The sequence below is a fragment of the Anser brachyrhynchus genome (genome assembly GCF_964034855.1).
Source record: "Anser brachyrhynchus genome assembly, chromosome: 22".
Taxonomy (NCBI): Eukaryota; Metazoa; Chordata; class Aves; order Anseriformes; family Anatidae; genus Anser; species Anser brachyrhynchus.
In genome coordinates, this window is record NC_137715.1 from 8117017 (window position 1) to 8140792 (window position 23776).

Genomic DNA, 23776 nt, shown 5'->3' on the forward strand with positions numbered 1-23776 from the left:
ATAGGGCTGTATCTTCCCTGTTTCACAAACCAAACACGAGATGGAACCCCTTTATGTAGCTCTGTATCTGGCATAGGTTCCTCTACATGACTGTGCCCGGCCCATCTTCTCCAAAATGCATGCTGGTCAGTTAAGTCCACACCTGGAAGTCTGCTTGAACACAATGGATGAACCTGAGCCAGTGGTCTCAGAAGCCTGCACAGCTGTGTATGGATGCTCTAGGATGATTACCACCCTAAAACAGGAGACCCTGCTTACAGCTGCTGACGCCCATTAGTATAGAATCATAGAATCATAGAATATCCCGAGTTGGAAGGGATCCACAAGGATCATCGAGTCCAACTCCTGGCACCACACAGGTCTACCCCAAAATTCAGACCGTGTGACTAAGAGCACAGTCCAAACGCTTCTTAAACTCTGACAGGCTTGGTGCAGTGATTCCTTCCCTGGGGAGCCTGTTCCAGTGGGCGACCACCCTCTCAGTGAAGAACCTCTTCCTGATATCCAGCCTGAACCTCCCCTGCCTCAGCTTGACACCATTCCCGCGGGTCCTATCACTGGTGACTAAAGAAAATAGATCGGCGCCTGCCCCTCACCTCGCGAGGAAGTTGTAGACTGCGATGAGCTCTCCCCTCAGCCTCCTCTTTTCCAGGCTGAACAGGCCCAGTGACCTCAGCCGCTCCTCATGTGTCTTCCCCTCTAGGCCCTTCACCATCTTCCTCACCCTCCTCTGGACACTCTCCAACAGTTTTACATCCTTTTTGTACGGTGGTGCCCAGGTGCTAGTATGTTGCAATACATGCTTTGTGGCTGCAAACAGCCCTTAACCGTAGAGGAAGCAGAGTACAATCTCTTAGGACTCTTTCACCAAGACTTCCAGTCAGCACCCCAATAGCACAACCATCATCCACAGCTCCAAGTGAGTCTGTCTCCTGACCCGGAGTTCACTCTGGTTTTGGCTTACAAGCCTCCCTCACGCCCTTCACACCTCCAGAGCGTTTGCAGAACCTCACTTCCATTGTGGCCTTTGCACTGGTTGCAGTTTGTGTTCTCACTGAAATCAGTTCATCAGAGCTCTCACTGGTTTAATCCAAATGGAGAGTGACAGCTCAGAGTCTGCTGAGGAAGCAGGGTTGTCATCTCCGAGCAGTTTGGCTTGCTGACAATGCCACGGGCTAGAAGACGCTCCTGTCACTTCGAATTACCATCATCCATGCTCCATGGATGCAGAAGCTACTCACAAGAGATGACCCACAGAGCCTTGCTGTGGCAGGAGACATTCCTCCAATCGTTGAATTCATGAAGTCACTTTTGAGAAGCAGCAAAGCAAAGTGCAAAATAGCTTCACACACATACACCCAGTCCCCAAACACACACTCATGTCCTCAGACATGAAGAAGCATCACAGCTCCACCTGTTCTGACCAGCCACCTGCCTGGTTTGCTGCCTCCCCTTTAAAAATAGATCCTTGCCCTGAAGGTTAGCTATAAATCACACTAACGCCATCTTCCTGGAGGGAGTGCATATAGGAAATACACGCTATTACCCATCATTTAAAGAATAGCTGTTGTTTGTAGGTTGATCCAATGTTCTGATATATGCCCTGACATTCATATTGCAGTGGATGGAGATGTGTAGCATTCCACTGTGTGATCCATTCTTGACTGTCTCTGCCCACAGCTGGAGGGGATCCAGTGCCTGTGTCATTGGATCCTACAGCCAGACTGGCAGAACTGTTGGTTTGAAAGTAAATCTCTTGGAAAGGTTAGATTTCTCTCCTGAAGTTTAAAGCTTTCCACATTTACTTTAATCCCAGTGCAAGAGCAGTTCTGTGCAAATGTTCTGAATTATGCATAGTTTGATTCCTCCTCTACAGTGAATGCAGACACTATATGATAAAACTGAAAGATGTTCTCATGATTGCCCAAAGCTGACAAATGTCAACATCATGCCATGGAAGTGTTTTTTTTCTTAGAGAATTGCCCCAGTTGAATATTTTTACACATCTTTAAAACTTTTCTGCTAGGCAACCTGAGAAAAGTGAAACCTTTTGTCCCTAGAACTGCAGTGTCTCCCCTGAATAAGCAGTTCTACTGAAGTCAAGAGAATTCTTAATATGAACAACATCTTCTGAATGAGCAGGAGGCTGCCAAGACTAGGCTTTGTGTTTTGCATTCAACCAAAAGGAATTAAGCTTTTTCTCATTAGTATCTGTATCAAAAAAAACAAATCTCATGCTGGGCTTCAGATTTAAAGCTGTGCTTTGGATCCATGGGCGGCTTTTGCTGAGATGTGCTGGAAGATGGCTCCAGGCAACTTGAAACCACAAGGAGAAAAGGTGTCAGTCTACAGATACCTGAGCATTTATTACTCGAGGCACAGAATCTTTCATAGGATGTGCCAAGACCTGGAAATTTCCATTTTGTTTTTGTCACCTCCTCAATTATACATCCAAAACGTTAGAAAAAATTGTTGGATTTGGAAGTCTTTCCACTAATTCTCAAGACAGCATCTGAGGTAGATGCCTTACTATTTGCATCTCAAGTGAGATAAGCTGAATCCCTTTCCGATATTTAAATTCCAGCATGAAACCATTTCACAAGCAAAGGAACAATTCAAGCCTGACTCACTATGAAGGCATGTCGTACGAGTGGAGCTTCCTAGCAATCACAGAGCATACCTTGATGCAAACTTTTTCCTCTTCAGTATACTCATGTCTAACAAGTGACTTCACATTATTGCCATCTCCTCAGTGGAGAGGCTCATGGAATCTTTTGCCTTTATTTGGCTTCTGCTTTTCACAAAACTCATGGGACCTTTATCCTCTTTGAGACCTCTAATTCCTCACCAAATTCACTCAAACATGACTAACAGGTTCAAAACACTGATTGAAAGATGGGCATGTGAGGAGGCAGCCCAAACACACCAGCCTCATTTTCTTAGAAGACTAGGTTAGAGAATATGAAGTCTTAAGTTCAGAATCCCTTTTTCCCCAGAAATTAACATTTAAAATTAATTTAAAATATACTTCACAGAAATTTTGTATGACACCAGCTTTCTAAAAATATTCCGATTTCAGAATAGTAATTATGTTCTAGTTTATATTATTTTTTATAATTTCCCCATAATTTCATGAAACACACTGCTCCTACTGGCATAGGTAATATGACATCATGTAAGAGTTAATCTAGTCTTTTTTTTTTTTTTTTACATCAAGTGCTGCTATTCAGCACTGATTGAAATGTCATCTCTTTCTAGATGAAAATGTCTGACGCTTGGTGTAATCAAACAGTTTGACACTTCACAGTATAAACAGGAGATATCTGAATGTAGAAGATTTTCAATCAGTGCTAAGTAACTGCTGCACTTATAATCTGAAGTATTGCACACTTTAAATAGTTATATTACATATTCATTAATAGTAGTGTCTGTTAAGATCTGCTATTGACAAACAATGAAATGCAAAATAATATAAACAGAAAAATGCACAATATAAATGCTAAAAAAGTGAAACTATCAGCACTATATAAACCTATATATTCATTATATATTTTCTCACAGGAATTTTTCCTCCAGATCAAAATGAGCTTATTACATCAGGGAAAAAGCACTCAGCTAGCTACTGCTGCATGAAACAACACTGTGCTCTGAACTGGACAACTGTATCAGAAACTACTCAGCTATTTGACCTCAGCTCTTCCTGCACTTGGGAAAGCCCCCAAACTGTCTGGAGCTTGGGCTCCACTGACTACAGAGGAAGCTGACAGGAACAAAAGATCAAGGAAATAATTAAATCAGACATCTAAAACAGGAGCGTCCCTCAGAGAGAGTAACCGTCAGTGTACCACCTCTAATTCAGTGCCAGGACATTACTCAGTAACTGTTCAACTACTAAATAAACTACCTGTGTGAAAGATTCATTTGTGCCTGATGAATGTAAGGAGCCTTACAAGGAACCTCACAAAGAATCTGCCGACATATGGGCTGTATAAATAACTACAGGTTCAGATTGGCCCTTTCTGGGGTCCCAAAACTGTTACAGTAGATTGTAATGCAAGAACCCTTCTTGCTGGGTAACTGGTAGAGATCCCAGACTACTGCAGCACCATATAACCAGACATCAAGAGTCAAGAAACACTTGCAAGGAGCATTTCATTCAGGTAGGGAGGGTTTTTTAAAAAGAGACAGCGGAATTTAAAAGAGCCCTTAATCACCTGCAGCAGGGAGAGCAGTCAGCACAAAGGCAGCTCTAGGACACTTGCAGAGAAAAGAGTAGCTGTCGGAAGGGAACTGCGTGTTATTCAAAAAGGATGAGAACATCTCAGCATACACAGTAGTAAAATCAAACAGGTGTGCATAATAGGAGCAGCCTTCTCGCAGCGCTGAGGAACATGTCAGTAGAGTCCCATATCACCCAGAAGGATGTTGTGTGTAGGTGGAGTCCCTGGGTCAAACATTTGGGAACAAGCAAGGTGCAGGTCTGGGGCTCAACAAGAAAGGAAAGACTTATTCTGAAAAACCACAGCCAGGAAGAATCGATGATTGGGCAAACCTAGTAAGAACCAAACCCAGCTGAGCAACCTTTATGCAGCCACTATGGAAACCAGCAGGCCAGACCAGCTGAAAACATGAATATTCAGGATGCTAAATCCCTCTTAGCTTCCCCTATGTGTCTGAGCCTACCAGTCATACCTGCATACTGTAGCACACATCACCTGGAAGCAGGGACATAAAGGTGAAGGATGAGACAGCGTGCCAGTGAACTTTGTAGATACTGTTCTTTCAGAAAGGCACAGATCATAGACCAATCTCAGCTGCCTCCCGTAGCAAAAAGCAGCTTGTCCTGGGCCTCCTCCCAAGAAAACCTCACACTGCAGACTGTTCACCTGGATCGCACCAGCCCTTAAATGCTGCTATCGGGTCTCCTCGCCCTACAACATTACCCAACAGGTCTTCCACAAACACAGCCCTTCATACAGCCAGAGGGAAAAGCAATCATCTTTGCATGCTTCAAATGATGATGCCAACTAAATGCAGTTAAGTAGAGAAGAAATATTAACGGCAATTCTGACAAAAAAAAAAAAAAAAGCACTGTTCCCATAGGAAACAAAAGCAAAATTTTTCAGTATTTTTGAAACTGAAATAAAATCTTAAGTCCCCCCGTCCCCCCCCCCCCCCCCCCCCCATTTTAGCATCCCTTTAACAAGGATTTAGAAAAATTAAACTCAAAAGCTTTGGAATTAATATGCAAGTTAAAATATCAAAACATTTGGATTAAAAATTTTACTGTTCAATATTTCAGTTTACAGTATACACGTACTCCTCCCCTCCAAACATATTTCAAGTGAAAAGCAGAAAGCTGTCCCACAGAAGGCTAAGTTTATATTAATGAAAAGAGATCACCATTTATCACTTAAAAAAGTCACCATCTTTGCTGAAATGATTCACACTCATGAGTTAGCAGTTTCTGGCTCAAGCATTCAACCTTTGTTACAGCCTTCAAGCTTTGCACAGGCTGTAACAGAGCTTTCCAGGGTGCCCAGAACCCGAGCGCTGTGATGCAATGAGTTGCTCCAAATTGCTTTTTAAAGGCTGACGAGCAACATTACTCCCACTCCACAGGCAGAGTATGTCTGTTTAAATGCATCTCAGGGAGAGAGCACATTATCCATGATGAATAGAATACAGAAGAGTCAGGAGCACTTGACAGAAGAGAGGCCACTTTGGGGATGCAAAGTTCACCATCCATTTGCTTTGCCAATAATGCACCTACTGTGTATGTAATTGGAGTAAGAGGGCTAATATATTTTTTGACTGGTGTATCAGGCATTTCATAAAAGTGCAAACTGAACTCCAATAATGGCGGGTTCAAGATGGCACAGTATTTAACAAAACCCTGCTTATTTTGGAACACGTTGATACAGAGCAAAAACCTCATCAACGATGAGTTAATCGAGGTAAGAGCTGCTCCCTGACTCTTGTAACAAGCCAAAGAGTTATGGATTCTCACTTTTGAGTTTGTGGGAATATCTTGAGCAGAGTTCAACAAAATACAGATAGACATCATTCAAAACATCATTCTAGAAGAAAAGGGCCTGTGACTAAAAATACTGCCATCGGTGAGTTCACCTAAAGCTAAAGTAAAATACAAGTACTCAAAAATTCAGACACCTGAAGATTTGTTTTAATCCCAGAACCGAAGTTTTGTGCATTTGTGTATTTATAGACTAAAAAGGACATTTCAAGCATGTCGTCTTAACATGTCATGGCCTAAATGGGGCCAGCAGTGATCTTCCTGAAAAGTTATTGCTATGGGACACTGTTCAAAAGCCAGATGCCTTGATTCTCCCAGAAAGATTTTCTTCTCACTAAAGTCCCTAAATGCACAGACTGCATGATAAGCTGCAAAAGGGGCTTTTAGAGGAAAGCTCATACAAAACAGAACTTCTGTAAATAACTAGCCAATCTCAACAGGAGAGAAATAATTCAAAATACAAATCCCATAGGTAACAGCTGACAGGGAAACATTTTAAGTTGTGTCCAAGCAAGTCACAGACTTCAGGGAAAAAGGAATCTGTAAGAACATCAGATCTGATTTTCTGCATAGTACAATTATATACTTAATGATTATTAATTTTATAACTTTTCATATTAACTTAAAAATTTTGTATTTGAACTGGAAAATATCTTTATGGGAAAAAGTAATTTTTTACTTTAAAATTGCAAGTGATTGAAAATCCAATGCTGCCCCTTAGTAAATTGTTCCAAAGTCTGAAGAACATGATAAATGTTTATGTTTTACTATGCTTATTATGTTTTTCATCTAAATTTGTCTGGTTTAACTTCCACATGCCAAGTCTCCTTATAACTCTGCCTGGGAGGCTGATGTGTACATCAAAGTTTTATTCCCCACAAATTTAAATTTAAGTAAATATTTGAAGCATCCGAATATTATAGACCTGGCTCCTCTCTGCAGATAGAAAGTAGTGCAAATAAGTTTGGTCTTGAGGTTACAAAGGTGCCGCTTCCTCCTGCAATGGAAGCAAAAGCACAGTCCTCTACCTTGGTTTCCAAATAATTTTCTCTATCCGATTACATGTGGAGCAATAAGGACAGTGCTCTAAAACCAAGTACGTTCCATCATATAAATCCCCAGGGTATAGTTACCAGTCTCTCCCTAAATTACAGGGCACTAGGAAAGCAAAATAATGACCCTTGACTGTGCAAGTTGAGTCTGATCTTAGAAAGCTGAAGTCAGCATCAAGTAATGCCATCAAAAACATTTTTGAGACAATCAATTTTTACTGGTCCTGCGTCACAAAGTAATTATAAACCAGTCACAGAATCAAAGAATCATTTTGGTTGGAAAAGATCTTTACGATCATCAAGTCCAACCTAACACTATCAAGTCCACAGCTAAACCATGTCCCTAAGCCTACATCCACACATCTCTTAAATACTTCCATGGACAGAAACACCATCATTTCCCTAGGCAGCCTGTTGCAGTGCCCAACCATCCCTTCCATGAAGAAACTCTTCCTGATATCCATTCTAAGCCTCCCCGACACAACCTGAGGCCACTGATGCTCAGGTCACAAGTAATAGGATGCAAGGCATCACTAACTGTAAAAGTTAAAAATACAAAATAAGAAGTCTTACAAAAAAAAAGGAGAAACCAGGAAAAGTTGAGACATTCACTCTGAAATGTAATAAAATATAACAGTGAATAAAATGTAAACATATTGCACATCAGCTACTTTTGTGTACAATTAGTTGCAATTAAGAGGTATGTACTCAGTGATCTGGAGGAGGTTTGTGCAGAAATTCCTCCTGAATTCAGAATACAGAAACTCCATCCCTCTGTCTCAGAAGGATGCTTTGAAAATGCATCCTCCTAAGTGTCTCAAAGTCTGCTTCTGAATTAACAAGACCCTAATTGCCTGATTATTGATTATCTCTTTGAAGTACAGTAATCATGATATTGTAGCGAATTTGCCATCTGCCTGTCTTGTTAACAACCCAGCTATTTTCACCACGAGCTGTCGTACCAATGGAAAACACATATGCTATCACTGCAGTGCTTGTCCTTAGAAGGGCTGCAAACACAGATGGCTTTGGAGAACACAACGGGGGTAATAGCTGAAGTTTGCCACCCTCCCGGGACTGTTGTGATCATCTGCCTCCTATCAGTGGGACTCTGTCCTCCTCTTGCGGTGCCTGGGATGCCTGCTGAGGTTGCTAAACATCCAGGCTATGTCACCAAGAACAGAGGCTTTGTGGCTTCAACCAGATCACAGACATGTTCAGAGACCCCATTTGAGCCAGGCAATTGACTTAAAATTGGTGGAACACAAGCCTACCACCTATTTCAGACCTCTCAGTTTCTTTTTCCCTAATGACACTCAGAAAAATTATGATTTCCCTGCGACCAGTCTTTGGCATGGGAACCATGGTCCTACTTCGTTGACAAGTATCTCAGTTGATAGGGCATATTTCCAGTAAATCTTATTTCTATTTCCAGAAGCTCCTCCCATTTAAAAGGCTTTTGTACCAATAGAGCTGTCTTCATACTGAGGCCAGGATTTCTCTCCATTAGGTTTAGATACCTACAATACAACCATATGGAGTCCAGCAGCTCACAGACAACTTCTCATTCTAAGGTAGACTCAAATCTAAGTTCAGTAGGGTGCTTAGATGCCCCAAAGAGCTTCGGAAAATGCCCTGTCCTCTCATTTGACTGTGAAGTGTGGCTAGGTGACTAGCTCAGTCTTTCCCATTCCAATGCAGTGCCTCCATTCCCAGTGCCTTGTTTTTTATTTCAGGTCCACTACAAAGCTTACCAAGGAAGGATCCGTTCAAGACACTTTTTTCAATTACTGTACTCCTTGCAGTTTTTCCCTGCTCTGAGAACATTTTTGGAAAGATTAGTTCCACCTCTAGCTCACTGTTCAGAGCCAGGTGGTTCTGAAATGTGTGCAGGAAAGATTAGCTTGCTCTGGGACTGAGCACTCTAATGGGAGTAGCTGCCCCCGACCTTTTGTGATGGACAGGAACAAGCAAAAGATGCCAAAACAAGGATTTTCTTTTGCTTGCAGTTTTATCCAAATGCCAAATAAAGCCTTGTAACTTAACAGCTCTGAAATGTGAGTTGACAGGAAAGTACTATGCAAAGGCAGAAACTGGTGCATGGTGAGGTTAGCAGGGCTCATTTCAGCGATCTACAGAATGTAAACTAAATGACTGCCTGTACATGAGAAATTTCTCTATAAATTAGAGCATAACATTAGAAAAAAAGATTACCCCAAGTTGATAGCCATGCCTATAATGGTAGTGTTCTGCAAAGCAGGCATCAAACCTGTGAGCAAGAAAGTTATGTGGTTGGGATGACGTTTTCATGGAAGTCCTAAAAATTCACAGCTGAATATCAGGCTATGTCCTTCCTAGATAAAATTCCTATCCACAGAATACATTATTCACTAAGCTGATTAAATCAGCCTCAGTTAATCTCAGTCCGTTTTTTTTTTCCTTGTCTGCAAATTCAAAGACACCTTTGAAAACTACTTTAGAGAGCTTTGCCTGGGTTCTTGCAATACCAGCAGCAACAGGAATTCAGACCTACAATAGTTTTGAGAGGCTGCATCACTTGAACAGTGCACTTTTGAAAATGTTACTTCAACTGACCACCCAAGGTCACTCAAAGTCCAGGACATGGCATTAAATCCAAGCACACAGACATCACCGATGGTACAGGAGGACACTGGTATTCTGCTGTTTTCTCACAAGGTGAAAAAAGTTGAGTTCCTTCTAGAGCAAAACTTAGTGTCTGATCCCAGAACAGTTTGGGATGACTAGAAAAATCACCTGCAAAAGATGGGGGTCCATGGATGAGGTTGTCCTTCCCTTTGGCTTTCCATCTGCAGCGGGGTTTTGGAGCACATTTCCTTTTTTTCCATCATTACACCTCCTAGCAGACCGGTCTCAAGCTGCTGAAAGCCATTATGAGTCTTGCAGGAGGCAGAAGCCCTACCACCATTACTCCCCAGCCCCGCCTAGCTCCTGTTCCTGCAGACATGACCTGCTGCCAACCTATTCCAGCAAGATTCTGAGCTAAACTGCTCATGGGCTAGTCCAGCATTGCAACTCCTGTAACCCAGCAACTCCTGCCACTCCAAAATGAAAGCTGAGATTTAAAAAACCAAGCTGTATATGCTATTTCAAATAGGCAACACCGGTAATCTTTCTGCAGGCAACACAGAACTTTGTTATTGTGCAGCCCTATGGAGAGTATTTCTAAATTAAATATTGAAGAAGCTTTGCAGCTGGGACTTGGAATATGTGTAATTTAACTTCTGTTGCTTTGTTTCAAATAAAAAAAAAAAGCTGAGAAAATATTAGCAGTGATATTTCTTTTCTTAAAATTGCAAACTAGAGATCATCTTGCTGCAGAAATTTTTGAAGGAAAGAGTGTGCAATACAAATTCAGGCTTAGCCAAGGAGGGTCTCTTTCCTTACCTGCTTTCAGAATACGATTAGACTTCTTTGAAGAACTACCTAGAATTATACTGAAGCCCCTTTAGAGTAGCGCACATGACCAGCACATGCAACAAGAACTGCAAAACTCAGAAAAATTGCAGCATACATAGCACTCATGCTTCTAGTACCCTTCAAAAACCATTCTGAACCAATAAGAGCTACTTAGTACTGACCAGCCAGTCAAGATCTCATTGTTTGTGCTCACTCTTGTAACCAGGAAAGCCCAATCCTCTTGCTGTGAGAAGCACTTCCAGTTACAGGCACTATCATAGTGATGGAGTTTGAGACGTTATGGACACCAACCCATTTCCTTCCTCTCCTTCCAGAATATTTCTTCACCTCCCTTTGGTCACCCTCCTCCTCCTCGATCCCTGCACATGCTCCTCTCACATCCAGAGTCAGCCTGCGCCAGCCGGTGCAGTGTCAGTGTGACTGCACCTAGAGAAAGCTCTCCCAGCAGCAGTGGGAGCTCAAAAAACCACGTGTCTTGACAGAGGGACAATAGAGGCAGCTCCCTCTGTTCAGGCACTGCCAAGGTCAGCATTCGTAATGTCTTAAAAGAGTTCTTTGGAATCAGCTGCTCATCTTCCATGCTTCAGGCACACAAGAGCAAGCACAGGATATGATCAGCTGAGAAGAACAGGCAGCACCTCTAGGTGTCCTACCCAAAGCCTGAAGCCATGACACTGAAGCCTCAGGCTCCAGATCATGACGACAGTCATTTTTTTGTGAGCTGGGAGAGAATCAGCTAAGAGCCACACTTTTACAGGATACACCAGTAGACAAAACTAAGCATTTCAAGCCCTTCAGCATTAAAGTTTTAAGATCCCAGAGTCTGGAAAATGTAAGATATGCCTGTGGAGCCAGACTTGAAATAGCATCACAGCTCTTTTCTGCAGCTATGAGCAACAGGGAAGATCTGAATCAGCCATCCAAGCACTATGACACCACACCATGTCGCTAATGCTTTGCTCCAAGTAAAAGCTCTTGGAAGTGCTCTTGTTGTTTTGTCACAACATATTGCTGTTGGCAACATTGGAAGGAACTAGAACCCTTCCTAGTACCTGTACTTTTCAGGTTGCATTCCTGAAGCTTCTCACTCTCTCCATTGTGTATCCACTCTTCCTATGCGGTTACAGCTGAGGTTAACTGATCTGGCAGATAACTGGCATTTGGGATCCCAAGTCATTTATCAAAGGTCACATAAACTTGTCAGAGACACACACTGCAACCAAATCACCAAGCCCACCAGTACTTTAATCTCAAGGCTCTGTCCTCCTTTAGACAACTCCCCTGCCCACCCCTCAGTTATCCAGCTTGCCCATCTGGTACTTTCTATCAGTACTTACCATTGGGGAAAAAGTTGTCAGACTTTGAATAGATTTTCATTGTCTGAATAAATTCAACTAAGCAGCTGTGCTGTTTGGAAAGCTCTTAAATGTTTAACATAATTGCCTCTTTGAATAACAATTTCTCAAGGCCCAAGCTGAACCTCCAACTTGCACTGGAAATACTCACATGTACATGCAAACAGGAACAGCACAATCCCAACACCAATGCTTGCAAACTATACTCTGGGGAAAGGTTTACAACAGAAGAGAACTATAACCAGGACTATTCATTCACTCCACCCTTCCACTCCACACCCCAATACTAACCAGTAATCCAGCCATCCTCCTGCATCAGCTCCCCACCCTTGCACGAACAGCCAGTGGCTGGATTAATTTGTTACTGTCTGCAACTTCAGCTGGTCCTGAGGCTCCTTCTGCAGCTGGCAACCTTCAGAAATAGGCTTCTTGCTCTTTACATGAAATGAGCTCTGGATGAGACTTAAAACACCAGCATATTGCTCCATTTAGCCTTCAGAGATGTGTCGAGTAATTGCTGCCCTCTTAAATCATTGCTGAGCACTTTACATATACAGGAGATCGGCTTATGCATTTGAGACATGGATTTTAGAGGATGTTGCGGAAAACACCCATAATTCAATTTGTCTTGTTAAACAGATAGTGTTAGTACAAGTGAACCAAAAGGCCATGATTCTTGAAAAAGACAGCAAGAAGAACACAGCCCAAATGTTTCAAATGAGCTGCTCCAACTTTGAGCCTGCAAACAACTCTGTGTGGGAGGATGGCAGTTTCTCCTGCAGAGTTCTGAGTATCCAGAGCTCATCTCCAGTGCAGAATGCAGTGGGGATACCCAAGCCTGCTGTAATTTTGAACCAGTTCATGAAGCATGGGATGGCTTTCTCTGGAGCCTTCTATGCAGTTGTATTCAGTTCAGAAGCTGCATACTAGTAAAGGTGTAGCCTGGGGCTTGCTCCTTCTTGCTATTGCTTGCATGCTCTCAATCCTTAAGGCATTCACATTAAAACTGCCCCATATGGTTCCGCAACACTGAGTCTCCAGCAATGTTATAAAGTTCACTTGAATGCTTGTACCTTCAAGCACTTTCTGATCTAAACACACCTTATCTCAGGTTCCCTATGACTTCTAGCCACTGTGCTATGAGTGTAAAGTTAAAAACATAGAAAATAAGTCAGATCAAGGCTCATTACACCTTGTTAGCTTTCGTGGAGAGCCAAAGCAAAGGACTTGGCACCATGGAACTTCAGGCACTGGCATCTCCTTGCTAGGTGGCCCCTTCAGCTGCCCTCAGCTAGCTGCTTCTCCACGTGGCCAGTAACTAGGGTCTTTACACAGAAGAAACACTCAAAATAAATGCTGGAAACCCTCTGTCCATTGTGAAGCTGGAAAGAAAAGAATTACATTCTTCAAAGGAGTGCATTTGGTGGAAGGCAAGTGATGCTGAGCAAAGATGAATGTCCTTCAGGTGATAGCAGCTCCTGAAAAAAAACTCTTTTAAGGACAACTGGAGCACCTCACAGGAGACTGTCAGAACCAAAGCAAATTTTGGGGACAGGACAAGGGGCAATGGCCACAAAACAGAGCAGAGGAAGTTCCGCACCAATATGAGAAAGAACTTCTTCTTGGTGAGTGTGACAAACCACTGGAACAGGCTGCCCAGGGAGGTCGGGGAGTCTCCTTCCCTGGAGATATTCAAGGCCCCTCTGGATGCCTACCTGTGCAACCTGCTCTAAGGAACCTGCTTTGGCAGGGGGGTTGGACCCAATGATCTCTCAAGGTCCCTTCCAACCCCTGCGATTCTGTGATTCCTGTCCACAAGGGTTTTACGATACCTCAAAAAAATACTTGGTCTTTGAGAAGTACTTCACAACTCTGATGCCAAACCCAGCCTGGACTTGTACTATCACCCAACACCAGAAACAAGGCTGAAGTAGAAGAGGTTAACAGAGGGATTGGAAATAAGCCTCACGTTATGTGTCCTAATATGGTATATGGAAGGCAGTAGCGAAAACTCCGAGGAGACCGGCGGCGCTGGGAATCACAGGGGGCTCAGGGCTTCTCAGCGCTGAGGCGGCGGGGCCAGGCTCGGGCTCACCCCACCTCTTTTGCCTCCTCAACTCCTGCCCCCCAGCCGCCTCCTCGGCTCCACCGCCTCAGGCCGAGCAGCAGCTGCGTGACAGTCACCCGGCGCCGAACAGGGAGTGGTGGAGCAGTTTAAATGGCTGGGGCTGGGGCCTACTCGCGCGCTGTTTCCATCGGGGCGTGAGGCGGCCCCGGGGCGCCTGAGGGGTTTGGGGGGGGGGCAGTGCTGTGCCCTTGGGTAGTGATTGGCCTGAAGGTACGTCCCATCCTGTCCCCTTCTTTAAATGGATTAAGTAACACGCAAGTTCTTTTCGTGGTTGTTTCTTTACTCCACGATCTGCTAGGAGTCTAGGGAGACCCAAGAACAAGCCTTAGCAGTGAAAGTGGAGGCAAAAAAATAGTGAGTACCTCAGTATTTTCCATACTGCTTTTTAGGGCTAGGCTGCTGTTTTGCTGAGTAAAGGGTCTGTGTTCTACTTAGCCCTTCTGCACACTATATACTGTCAGAAGCCTTTCTTATTTCCTGTCATTTTTGTTAGCTAAAGCAGGTGACACTAAGCTGTAGGGAGTAATTGCTGTGCTGGAAGGTAAGGTCCCTATCTGGGGGCATCTGGGCAAGAAGGAGGCTGACCAGATCCTCATAAAGTGCAAGATCCTGTGTCAGAGGGGCATCAACCCCATGCAGCCATACAGGCTGGAGCCTGACTCAGGGAAGCTCAGGAGGCAGCTCCTCAGGGAAAGATTTTGGGGTGTTCTGGTGGGGAAACTAAGAAAATTCTGAAGAAAACCCTTAAATTGTAAGCACACCACTAAAACGCAAAGCCCTCATGTGGGGGGGATTCCTTCACGCTTTCTGCATTGACTGAAACTGCTCTGAAGGAGCTGGTGTGACTGCTGCAGGAGAGCTGAGTGAGACATGATTGAAGTAGCTGCTGAGCACTGCACCCTTGGCTCCACCTGGAAAAAACATGTCAGCAGCAGCGCTCATTCCCATCACAGTTATTACGCAGCTGAGAAGGGTGGCAAAGTTTCAGACACGCTATTTGTGTTGAAGAGCTGGGGTTATTTATGTTTTCAGGCATGTTGCTATTCATCTGCATAGAAGAGTCAATGTAATAAGAGTATAGTTGCATAGAAAACAGTGTAATCATGGAAATGCTCAGCCATTATTTATGTCCTTCACATGGCTGCAGAATGGAGTCAGTATTATCGTAGGTTGCAGATTAATAGTCAGTGTTCCTGCACTAAGAGTCTTTACTGAGGAACTGCTGGGACATTCAATTGCTTAAGCAATTAATTACTGGGCAGAAATGGAAGGCTGTATGTTCCCATGGGTGACTCCCTGCAAGTGTTAGAAGTTATGGCAACTAACTGCAAGATGAACCTTTATGAATCTTATTCATAAATGTAATAACTGATGGCAACTGCTCACATATGAATATTGAGTGGGGAACTTGCAGGAGAGCTTGGAGAGATCTAGCGGGAGTTGCAATGGGGAGAGCCTTTTCTAGGACCTTCTCAAGGAGGACAAGCTAACATTTGCTACTCTGCCTCCTGCAGCTCAAATTGGAGGGACTGAAACTGATGACATCAGCTTGAATATTGAGATGGAGCCTGAAGGGGACCTTTCTGACATGCTGCAAGCAGCGTTGGCTACTGATGGGAATGCTGCCTCCACATATTTCCTGATACTAAGGTCAGCCAGAAACCAAAGCTAGCTTTGGCCCTTTTTGTTTAATTAGTCTTAGGTGACTTAAGGTTATACCTCCAATGAATCACTACACAGCACGGAAATGGCAAGTTATGGGGCAGTGCACTCACACCCCCTGTCATGAGTGTGCTGCTTTGGTCAGACACCACTTCTGTGGGTGGATTTTCAGAGGGTCAAATTCATAATGCTCTTGCTGCCTTGTGCTGCTCCAGTAGCAGCAGAGGAAACCAGAGACTGAATTCTCCATGGCCTCAGAGCATGCTGTGCTAAAGCTGAATAATCCATTCCCAGGGATCATGCTGTGTGGCTGTAACTAAGAGTAGATGCTTGAAGATCAGAACAGCCCAGGGAAGGAGATAATGGCTAGTGTACAACACATTCTCTCTGGCATAACCACGCTGATGCTCATCATGTAGACTCAGTGTATGGCTGTTGCCAGCTTCATTACACAATGCCCCCAGGTGCCATGACTTGAGCTGATAAAAGTGGTCTGTTGCCAGTGCAGCAACATCCATACTGGGAATTTTGCTGGCATCAGCAGGCTGATTTTTGTATTTTGCACTTACGTAGTATAATTATGCCAGCCAAATTCTGCTGTATGTATCAATTCCTGTCATGAGGAAAGAGGTAAATGGTGAATCCAAGCACATCTGGGTCAGAAACCCACCCCTAGGACTTGATCAGAGTTGATACTGAGCTAGAAGAAGCCATTTGTAGTGGAAATAATGTTTTCAGTTCTTTAAAGTTCCAAGAACAGCTCCAATGTGTATTCGCTATTTAAACAAAGAGAGGAAAAAAAATCTCTTAGAATTTGACCCAACTCAGTCAATTGTTTTGTGTTTCTTGGCAATCTGAAACTAAAGACTGAACAATAACTTCTTTGAAGTTTCCCTTCTGGTCATCCCTGTTCTATATGCTGTGCTAAAAAGTAAGAGAACCCAGGTGTTGTATTTCACTTTAGTGAGAAGGAAGATGGGGGACAGCTTGCGTATGCAATTAAGTCAGGTAGCAAAAAGCTGAAAATCAGCATGTGTGAAGAGAATTTGAAACAGTGAGTGTTGTTCTATATTTAGTGGAAACTTTTCTTTTCCCTTTGCAGCTTTTGCGTAAAGCCTGGAGGAACTAAGAGAATAGATCTGTCTATAGCAATCTGTAGCTCAAAATGTCAGAAATCCACAGTAAATATGTAATGCCACCAAAGGAGGTTTTTAAAAGATGAGTGCCCCAAAGGCTCTGAATTAAAAGAAATGAAATCTTTGTAATGCACAATACCACATGTGTACAACTTAGGGTAATGTTGCCTAAAACAAGTATGTGTATATGACTCACTAAGTCCCTCCTACTTACACTAATGGGTTACCCATGCATACACTGCATGAGCTACATCTCCACAGATAATCAGATACTCCAGGAGCAAGCAGCATAAACTCAGATCCAGACATAGACCGTGGCTTTAATCCTGGGTCATTTCTTCTGTTGTTTGAGAACACAGCCCCAGGACCGCTGTAACGGTCTTTATAGATAGCTATTGTATTAATTTTCTTGCAGGTTTGTATTCAATGGCTTTCTGTAGAAACTGCAACATAAACTGCAATGTAAGATTCTCTTGTCTATTTTAAGCAATGTATCAGGTTATCTTATTGTCTGGTCAAAAATTGGCCCCCAGGTTAATGATACAGTGTGAAAAGAGGAATTTGAGAGTAAAAGAAAATGAAATTATAACATTTTCTGATATTCTTGCTAAAAGACTATCAAAAATGTTTGATTGATCTTAAACACTCAGAAATTACTCAAGGCCTGGGAGGCTCACTGTTTCATGTATCCTTTCAGCCTTGCAGCACTGCAATGTTATTTCCCACCACTTTACAGGGAGACAGTCATAAGGAAACCTGCTATTACGATGCCTAAGGCTGATACAGAGTGGCAAGGATCTCTCTTGATTTTTAGCTTTCTAAAAGGTAGTTGTCTAGGTTAGTCTACGCTAGCTAGGTGTGTCACTTTGGAGAGAAAGGTCCAGAGGCTATTCCATCATGTTCTGCCTAACAAGTAGGATGTGTGAGGTTGGAAACAGGGAGCTTTGCTGTACCAGGATGTTCTAAGCACTTCTGAGCCTGTGAGAAGAGCCCATGGCCATATTCATGCTTGGATGGCCAGACCTCAGGCCCCTTCCTGGATCCCCATCTTCTAGAATCTCCTCTGAGATTTGCTGTAAAAGTGACTGGGGATCTGTTACCCTGTAAGGTGCAGTATGATGGCAATGCCCCCTGAAAACCTATCATGGATATTTATGCAGTAATCAGACCCAAATTCAAAGCTTACCCTGTGACTGACATTCTGTGCACCCTAAAGCATGAAGGCAGTCCAGAAAGGCTGCAGGTTCAGTTTGTAGGTGTTTGGATTTGCAGCTGTGGACACAAGGCAAATGATTTTATGGGCATCTTTTCAAGACCACTTCCTGAGCAATGTTTGAAGCAGGGGCTGGCCTGGTCACAAATACTCCTGTAAACCATCCAGATCCCTCCCTGAAAAAAAGGCTTTGAGCTTCTGTTCCTCTGGGAACAGACTGGCATTCTGCCTCCCGATCTGCAGCTTTAAATGCCTCTGGTCTGCCCTGAAAGTTTGCTCCATAGCCAGTCTGACACCTCTGATATGACAGGACTCTGGGAAACTGAGCACCATCAGTGACTGCCAGACATTGCAGGGCATCATTTAAAATGCAATTAACATTAACATTAACAGGTTCTGCAGTTCTCCATAGAGAGAGAGGAAAGGCTGCTGACCTGGTGCCTGAAGTTGTGAGTAGAGGTGAGTGCTGGCAGAAAAACTTTCGACTAAACTTTCTCTGACTGGGGGAAAGGAAGAATAACAAAACAATTTTATGAAATCCTGTTCTTTCAATGAGAAATTCATCGGAAAAACTCTTTGGATATGGTGTGATTGATCCTCTGAGCAGGAAAAAGAGCGTATCTTGAGAAGGAGATTATGAAAAGATGGTGGGGTCATTGTGACAAGGCACAAGCCTATCTTTCAGAGCCAAAATGAAATGGACGAGGCTTTATTGCAAACTTTTCACCACTGTAGCTATTCTAGTCATTATGACTCCCGTTACCCAGCTCTGTCAGGCTAGTTCTTTCTGGTGGCAGAGGAATAGGGAGAGGAAGCTTGAAAAAAAAATCAAAACTGCACACTGGACAGCATTAGCTGGGCAAACTGCAGCGTCCATCTCCAACTGCTTCGTTAGCTGTAAGGATGGCATTAGCAACGGACACTGTTCGGACCTTTTACTGCCTGATTACATATTTACTCGTGCACATCAAAAGACTACAGTTCAATAGGTACTATTAAAGAAAAAAAAATATTTGAGAAGATCCTTCTTTCTTTCTCATTGGTCACCATTTCACTCCAAGTTTTCTTCCTTTATTTCTTGAAATAAGACCAACGTTTGTAGTATAGATACTTGCCTAGTCACAGTCCCAAATTACTACAATGAAAAAATTAATTACATGGAGGACTTTCAAATCACCTTCTAAGGAAGAGTTTATAGCACGGTTCTAGCTACAGTTCTTGTTCTCCTGAAACTGTCTGAATGCTGTGTCCGGCTGCAAAAAGATAAAGGTCCCCTTTCCCTCCTATATGTTTAGAAAGCGTTCCCATCATACAATCTGGAAGAGCCCCTGCATGGAGCAGTGAGTGAATCAGCAGGCTGCTGCCACTTGAAAAAACAGCTTGAGAAGCACAGTAGGAATTGAAAAAGAGGGGAGGAGGCCAAGAGCCTTGAGCAGAGAGAAAAGGGGATAGAGAAGGCAAAAAATCTGGAAAGGGAAGAGGGTCCCTGGGCTGGCAGGCCCAGCAGTTACATGATCAGAGTGGGAGCTGAGCAGCCCAGCAGGATGCAGCAAGAGGATTAGGAAAACAAAAAGGAACTCATCTCTCAGTTCTAACTCACTTGCATGAAGGGGAATGTGTTTGCTTACATCCATCAGCTGAGCTGCTCTGGTGCCATCTCTGACTGCCTGCAGATAAAGTGTATTGTCATTTTGTAGAAGCTGAAAAATACCTTAATACTTTGTCATCCTAAATTCATACAGGATAAGTTTGGTACCTAGCTCTGTTCATCCCCCATGCTCTGATTTGGGGTCATCTGTCATTTCCAGACCACTATCATAAAAGCACTCTGCTTGCAGGAGCCCTGTTTGGAGATCTAAGGGATTAAATATCACCAGTGAGTTATTTAACAGTGAAGTTTGGAGCTACACCTGCTGCATTTCTGGTATTTGCCAGTGAGCAGGGCTGCCTAACTAGAGTCTGTACCCAGAGTCTTGCAAGAGCAACTTTTTCAGAAAGCTCCAGATTTTGGAACTCATGTGGCCATGGAAAACTTGTGAATGGGCTGTTAATATAAAAAATAACCTAACAACAAAATAATTTTGCAGCAGAATTAAGGCTAAAATGATTGTATACAGTGTAAAAGTAAAAAACAAACAAACAAAAAAACCCAACAGAACTCTATATGAATTAAATGAAAGTTTTACTGTTCAAACCGAACATTTTGATATGATAAAATCAAAGAGACAAGGTGGAATAATTTTTACTAATTTATCTTCTAACAAATGGTTATCCAAAAAATGCGTTCCTATGAAATACTTTGATTTCAATGAATATATTTTCTAACAGAAAACCATTTTGTCATCGTGTTTTCCAGCACCTCTGATAATAATTAATGCAGAGGGCTGAAGAGAGGGTTCTTATGACTGAGCTCTAATGTGGGCTGATCTTTGTGTGTATAGAATAAAATGTTTAAATGCATAGAATAAAGGGGCTCAACATCTTCATGTTGATTCAACTTGCATTGTGCAAAGAGCGTGTGGCCAGGCTGTGAACAACACAAAACAACAGTCACTATTTTCTACTTCTGGGACTATTTTATTGCAGCCCATCCACAGGGGCAATTAGAAACAGTGGCAAATTCTAACCCATTTTAAAATCACAGCAGTGACACTTTGTTCCTCCTTCCACCTAAAATCCTACTTGAAAATCTAGGGCCAGATCTCAAAAATTCAACACTGAGCCATTCAACCTGAAATCAGACCATCGCAGTGCTAGTGCTAAATCCTCACAGGAGCAACCGAACACCCCCAAAAGGGTTGAACTCTGCATTTAAGACCACTTTTGCTAAAGTCCTGGTAGCGTTAGTTAATTGGTATAGACTTAAGCCCGTTTTCTAAGTGCTGTAAGTTTTATCCATGGTGAATGATGAGAATAAAATCAACCACAACCATAAACGGAACTGCAATTGTTGCCCAGGCACGTAAGAAGTATTAGAAATAGCAATGCTTTTTATTTTATCTGGAAAATAGTCTGAGTGGTTTGTTCACAGTTATGGTATAGTAAGGCACTTTCTCTGTGATGAAGATTCGTCAGACCAGCAAGAGATCATAGTGTAAAGATGATCCTTGGCCATCTTCATAAAGCCAATGGACATTTCTCTTTCCGCCTCTTGTAGCTCTCTGTGCAGCACAGTGGACCATCTCTTGATGTCCATGCATGTTCTCTTCCCTGTGATTCATATAATTTCTTCCGGCAATGGTTTTCTGAATTTATGCTCCAAAGGTACCTGTGCTATGCTGGTAGTCACTTGCATTTTCTGGTCAGGCATGAGTTTGGTCACAGCATCTGGAAATGCCCACGATGGTCTGGGCTTCCTGCATTCCACAGTCTCAAAACCTGCCCTGACCATGGTGAAATGACAGCTTGTGGCCCAAAGGGCTGTCCTGCTGTCCTGCTCTGTTCTCATCAGCAGTGTACTTACTTACCAAATCCTGGCTTCCCTAAAGCCCTTCCCCTACAGGGAGATCATGTTTGATCTTATTACACGCCAAAAGACAGCCTGGGGAGGGAGGGATGGTGTCAGTGAAACTCTGAGGGTTGCTATAACCACCACCAAACTCTTTTTTCAGTTAGAAGTTATTTTCTTGGGCTCAAGGAAGAATAGCATAACACATTTGACTACTTTCTTCATCTGTGAGAGAATTGTATTATCAGCAGTGCAGAGAACTGGGCTGTCACTTCTTGAAATGCTTTGAAATACAGGAGCATACGTGACTTTTTCAGGAGACGAGGGGCTGTTTTGTTGAGGGGAACAGAGTGGGAATCCACATCGTTGCGTAAACCGTGCCAATATTTTCACCAGATTAGAACACACTGGAGTCCTACATTTTTGCCTAGCCTTGACATCTGGATCCATTAGGAATTAGCAATTCGAATTTGAAACAGCCACACTAATCTTTTTTTTTTTTTTTTAATTGGCTGCTCTATTGATTTTATAAGATACGTGATGCTCTTCTACCTGTGTGTGAGGCTCCTGCTTGGAGCTGCTAATGGGAAAAAAAAACAAACAACAACTCTATTAGCAAGAATTCCCTCTGAAATCCTTGAAAATCCAATATTGCTGATTAGTTTATTAAAAAAAAAAAAATCTTATTAAAAACTGCTCGGTGACTTCCTTAATAATATCAAGAGGCAGATCCTCATGCTGGGCTCCCTAGAAGACTAATCTCTCCCTCTCCTTTTTCCTTTCCTGCCTTGAGCAAGGTTCAGAATTTGTAGCATGCAGGATTTGGTTTCCCAGCCCCTCCCAAGTGAGCTGTGGAGGAGGAGAACTGTGCTTCCTGTTCTGGCCCCATGCAGGAAATGTATCTGTATAAAGAAATGAATTATGTTAGTCCAGATTCAAGGAGAGTGGTGGAAAGTAGCAGAAAAAAGTCCCTTTCATCCCTTTAGCACTTCATTAGGCAAATTAGCTATATCCCTTACTTATCCCTTTCCCACTTCAGCCTCGAATTGATACTAGCTTGGATATCTCCTCCTGACAAGTGGAAAAGGCATGGGGTTTGTGCAGCTTACCCATCTCTTACCCATCATCTTAACACAAGACGTGGCTGAATCCTGAAATAATAAGGCCGTTTGTTTTTGGGACACAAGCTAGCATTCACTGAAAGCCTGCTAATGATCTCTTTCCCTCTCCCAGATGTCTTCCTTTGCTTTAACAAGTGTCCGTGATATTAGGTAACAGACAAATTAGTACAATGCAGAATTAAGGGAATGTATGCATCTGCACACAGTTTAGCCTATTCCTTTATTTTCAGATAATCATTGCAATTTCTGTGAGCAAGACAGGCTTTTTATTTTCTAATATAGAGACTTTTTCTCCCCTTGGGTTTATTTTGGCTATATAAACATTAAAGAGACATTCAGAGAATTGTGGGAGGGGGCACAATGAGCACCTTCCCCTTTGACTGCTCATGACTGCAAGCAGAGCTCTGCAAGAGAGGTTTACCTTCATAATGGTGCTCCCTATAGCTCTATAATGTCATTTGAACAAGTCTGCATTGGTGCCCCTCTCAAGACAGGGGAGATAGCGTAATCTGTAGATGCATTGCTAGATGAGGGAGAACTCAAGCTGCTAGTACTTTAAAAAGGAGCTAATTGTTGCAAGGAATGAGATGGTTCTTGCTGTAACCCATTGCCAGCTGTAATGTTACGTTTAAGTCTCCTTGCCTGGGTGAAGAGGAAGATCAGTTTTGTCCAAAAATTAGATGTCATGAAACATATTGAAGTTGGGCCAGAATTAATAATTAATACTCTTTTTTTTCCCTTCCTTTCTCTTTTCTTTTCTTTCTTTTTGAATCCATGAGTGAGAGAGCGCAAAAACTCCTTCCCATCTTCCTATCTTAGTTAATATATCAACAGCATACAGATTTTCATATGCTGAAGACTCATGTTCAAGTCCAAAGAGATCTGAAACAATACCTGATAAGGTGATACACTATTCTAAGTGCATTCTTCAGCTACAGAGTTTGGCTGGAACATTTTAACAAAGTTTTTACAAAGCTACATTTTGTAAAAACAACCCAGAGTTTTGGGAAGAACTCCCTGACCAGCTCTAAAGCTAAAAACAAAACAAACAAACAAACAAAACATTGCCTGTTCCAGTTGTGAGTTGTTTTGTTCATTTTGTTTTAGAAACAATGTAGGCAGGGTGAAAATGAAAATGGTAAATCAACAGCTGGTTAGAAAGCGGTAA

General features: G+C 42.7%; 1 protein-coding gene and 1 long non-coding RNA gene across 2 annotated transcripts in view; both read right to left on the minus strand.

Moving 5' to 3' along the window:
- The window catches only part of LOC308181646, a 41219-nt gene extending 28889 nt beyond the window's left edge, over window positions 1-12330 (minus strand). The window contains exon 1 of the long non-coding RNA XR_013941535.1: window positions 12192-12330. This is a non-coding gene — a long non-coding RNA (uncharacterized lncRNA). The remainder of the gene's footprint in view (window positions 1-12191) is intronic.
- LOC308181640 (acid-sensing ion channel 2) overlaps window positions 1-23776 on the minus strand; it is a 526264-nt gene that overhangs the window by 396915 nt on the left and 105573 nt on the right. The gene's annotated exons all lie outside the window — the stretch shown is intronic.